This window comes from Stenella coeruleoalba (genome assembly GCF_951394435.1).
Source record: "Stenella coeruleoalba genome assembly, chromosome: 3".
Lineage (NCBI taxonomy): Eukaryota > Metazoa > Chordata > Mammalia > Artiodactyla > Delphinidae > Stenella > Stenella coeruleoalba.
In genome coordinates this window covers 67,269,410-67,273,948 of record NC_137148.1, presented here as the reverse complement: position 1 = coordinate 67,273,948, position 4,539 = coordinate 67,269,410, and the positions used below count along the sequence as shown (strand labels likewise).

Genomic DNA, 4,539 nt, shown 5'->3' with positions numbered 1-4,539 from the left:
TTTTCATGCCAATCAAATAGCTAATACGTTTATTATTCTTTTTTTGTTGTTTTATTTTAGTCAGTGCAAAGAAAATAAAATCTTGCTTATTTGACTTTTTAAAATCTCAGACCACATTATCTTTTACAAAAGGAAATATATAGAGTACAACTTCAAATACTAGTAGGATTTTAGTACTATATATAGAGGAAAAATACCAAAATTATTATACACTGGAGCACTCTGGTAATATTCCTTCCAGCTTTAGTCAAGACATTGTTTGGTGCTAGAGTACTAAAGGTGATTTATTATAGATATCAATTTTATTTTTGGATATGGCCTTTATTGAAATTTTCTCTAGTATTTCTCCCTTTAGAGAAATTCACAGTCCTCTCAAGAAAGCTGTAAGGAAATTGCTATTTGTCATGTAAAATACTTACATTATTTCATTCTGTTGTCTGTGAAAAAGCTCTGTATACAACCTGAGATTAAACTCTGAATTTTTACAGCAGTAGAAGCCTTAGAAGTGAAATAGAAATGAAAATATAGTATTTCCAATTATAATAGAAAAAAATAAAGATCCAAGCCCAAAACACAGAGGTCTTTTATAGCCACATGCAAATGGACGGGAAAAGAGAAAGAATATATTCAGCCCCCAAACAGAAGATAAGGATAAGGAAGTATTATGGCTTTCAACTCTCATTTGTGTTGCTTCTACCTCAAAGCATCATCACATATCATAAGTTCATGTTCTGCAATCGTAATGATGCAGTTTCAAATATAATGGTAAAGGAAAGTGAGCCATATGAAAAAGCAGCAGGGAATTGTTGTGCCAAAATCTAACTTCTTTTAGAAGAAGGATTTAATAGGAATCTCACTGTGCATGAAAACAAGTTATGCAGATGTAGGTACATTGACATTTCAGTCATTTCAGCTCTTTGTAGCTTGGGCATGGATATGATCTCACATGTGAATTGAGTTTTTAGAGCTTCTTGCGTAGCCACATGTTGGGATATGATTAAACTGAGTCCAAGTACTGAATCAGGCAAACAAAGACTCAAATGCATTTAGACAAGTTTTTACTTATTTCGTCATGTATGTGGTCTAAATATAGGCAGGAAGACTATTATACATGTACCTTTGGCATTGTATTATAAAGTATTTTAAAAGGAGAAACTCAGAGGAAAAGAAAACAGTGTTCACCTTCTTTTTCATTTTTGCTGGGATATGAGTTAAGCTTGGCTCTCACATCACTTTAATTCAGAACAAACTAGAATGTGTTCTAGGACATTTTTAAATCAACTTTACTGAGATACAATAAATTGCAAGTAAGTTTTTCATTAATGGATATTTGATTTGTTTCTAACTTTGAGCTATTTTGTTTACAGCAGCTATGTTCATTCATGAACTTATCTTTGCATTAACAGAAGTTTTTATTATCTTTGGTAAATACTTAAGTGAATGGCTAAAGTTAGGTATATGTTTAAGATTTTAAGGTGCTGCTAAGTAAACTTTTTAAATTATTATACCATTTTACATTGTCATCAACAGGGTATGAGATTTCCAGTTGCTCCAAATCCTCATCAACACTGTGTACTGTCAGACTCTTCACTTTCCTCCATTATCATGAGTGTGTAATGGTACCTCATTGTGCTTTTAATCTGCATTTCTCTGATATCTAGTGATATCTAACATTTTATCAGGTGCTTATTGGACAACTATATATATATATATATATATATATATATATAAGAATATATATATATATATTCTTTTGTGAAGTATCTTAAATATTTTGCCCATTTTCAAATGTGGTTGATTGTTTTCTTACTGTTGAGATACAGGAAGACTTTCTATATTCTAGAAGCAAGTCCTTTGTCAGATTTAGCATTTCAGATATTTTCTCCAGTTCTGTGGCTTGCCTTTTCATTTTCATAATTGTCATTCAAAGAGTAAACATTGTTAATTTGAAGAATGTCCAATTTCTCAAACTCTGGGGTCATTTTAAAATAGTTGAAAATCATTTTCCTTAAAGCTGTCTAAATCAGTATATAGGTATTCTGGTTTCTCATTCAAATGTGAGTTTATCCCGCTCTCTTCTTCCAGCCATTTTCCACCTTGTTAGCCATCCTTTACCTTACTGAGCCAAGAGAACACAGGCCTCTGTCAGCTGCCAACACTCAAAGGACTCATGAATTCACATACCTCCCATGAAAGCAATAAAGGAAGAGAAAGTAAACATCATATTCCATTTCTTTAGGCTCTTTTCCCATTTGATTAAGCCCCCAAATTTTTGAGTTTGTACAAATAAGCAGAACCAGGATCAGTTTTAAGCAGAACAGGGAGAGGATGTTAAAACCATACTAAGTGTGTTGATCTGAAGCCAGTAAAATTAAGTAAATGCAAAAAAAGCAAGCAAGAATAAATAGTATAATATAGTACAATAAAGAGAAAGAGTATCAAATGTCCACATTTAGGGGGAGGAAAATTTTGCATGGTTTCCCATAACATATCTCAATCTGGAAAGGTATAAATATACATGATAAATTGGATCATGAATTGCACGGTTATAAAATATAACAAGTAACAAGAAAGTCCAAGTGGACTAACAAATTAACTGTAAAAAATAATGGAATAATTGTCATACTGATGATAATATTCTAACTTGATGCAATTAAATGAACTACACAAAAAGTATTGGCAGCTACAAATAAAAACTTTAATTTTTTGCAAAATGAAAAAGAAGGACATTAAAAGAAACAACTGTCATCAAATATTTTAACCTCAAATATGAGGTTAACATCTATAATGACATAGGTGTATTTGCATAAGTATGACCTGACAAAACATACCATAAACATAATGTAATTAAATATGCAGTAATAATCAAGGAAATTAAAACAAAGCAGTCTTAGAATATAGCTCTTCTTTAAAATAATATATTAAAAATGATGTAGTATACAATGTTTATGAGATGAAGCCAGCACATTTAAACACAGGAGGTAATGTAAATATTTGTAGCTATTTTTGAGAATAGTCTGGCAGTATGTATGAAGGAAAATCATTTCTATTTTTTGATATTGAAATTGATTTGAAATAATTTACCTAAAGAACAAGAGGAACTAAAGCTTTTATAAATACACATGTATAATAATTAAACAATCTCTAATGATAAATATCTAAAAACCTAGCAAAAAAAATGAAACAGTGGGGGAAGGCCGTTAGCCGGAGCCTGCGGTACGCCGCTTCAGTGAGGGGCTCAACCGCGGTCAACCGGCTTGTTGCTTTCCTGTTGTCACTCCCCCGGGCCGGCCCGACAAAACACGCCAGTAGCGCGACACCAGTTCTTCTCAGGCTCATGGACGCTGCCCTGAAAAGCATCACCCTTTATACCAGAAAGCTGGCAGGCACTATGGGGAAAAACAAAACAAGAAGTGGAGGAGGTGCTAGAAGAAGAATATGTGGTGGAAAAAGTTCTCGACTGTTGGGTGGAAAAAGGCAAAGTGGAGTACCTCCTAAAGTGGACGGGGTTCTCAGATGAGGACGACACATGGGAGCCAGAAGAAAACCTGGACTGCCCCGACCTCATTGCCAAATTGCTGCAGTCAGAAAACAACACACGAGACATAAATCAGAGGGAGGCAAGCGCAAAGCTGATCCTGATTTGGAAGATAAGGGGGAGGAGAGCAAACCAAAGAAGAAGAAAGAAAAGTCAGAAAAGCCACTAGGCTTTGCCCAGGGTTTGGAACCGGAGGGGATTATTGGAGCTACAGACTCCAGTGGAGAACTTGTGTTCCTGATGAAATGGAAAAACTCTGATGAGGCTGACCTGGTCCCTGCCAAGGAAGCCAATGTCAAGTGCCCACAGGTTGTCATAACCTTCTATGAGGAAAGGCTGACGTGGCATTCCTACCCCTCAGAGGATGATGACAAAAAAGATGACAAGAATTAACTCCCCTGAGTACCAATCTCTGTCACATCTGAATGTGGGCTCCAAGTGGGGAAAGAAGGAGTCCTACTTGTCTTGACACCATAAAGTGGCTTGAAAAGATGTCCATTGACATCTTCTGTGCCCTACAGCAGCCCAAGTGCTTTAAAGCTGTTCCTTGCTATATAGTTTGCACACCCATCCTAGTGGAGGGGAAGGAGGGTCAGTGTTTCAAGGCAACCCATTCTGAACTTTGCTGAGAAAAGCAAAGGGCCTTCTATGAAGGACAAAACTTGCAGAATGGGATGTGGGAGGGCAAAAAATACTGTAGATCTTCAAAGAGCATCTCCACAACCCACAGCCTTCTTCCCAATAGTGTTAACTCTGCGTTTTTACAGCGTAGCATGTATGTAGTGGTTGGCTATTATTGGTGTATTATTTGGGGTGAGAGGGATGGAGTGGGAAAGAAGGGAGATGGGTTAGGATCAATTTTGTTAAAATTTGGGGCCTGATGGCAGAAATGGTGAAAGAAAGGAAAGAACAACTAATGATTCCGTTCTGTGTCCAGAATATTTTATCCTTTCAAAGAATGTCATTGGCAACCTAAATGAGAACTGTGAGAGACTGTTTCA

The 4,539-nt window shown here is 35.8% G+C and overlaps 1 pseudogene across 1 annotated transcript; it reads left to right on the top strand.

The window, feature by feature from the left end:
- Positions 1-3,178: 3,178 nt before the first annotated feature.
- Positions 3,179-3,985, top strand: LOC307184851 (chromobox protein homolog 1-like; annotated as a pseudogene). Its single transcript has one exon. The product of its transcript is annotated as a chromobox protein homolog 1-like (transcript).
- Positions 3,986-4,539: the final 554 nt, after the last annotated feature.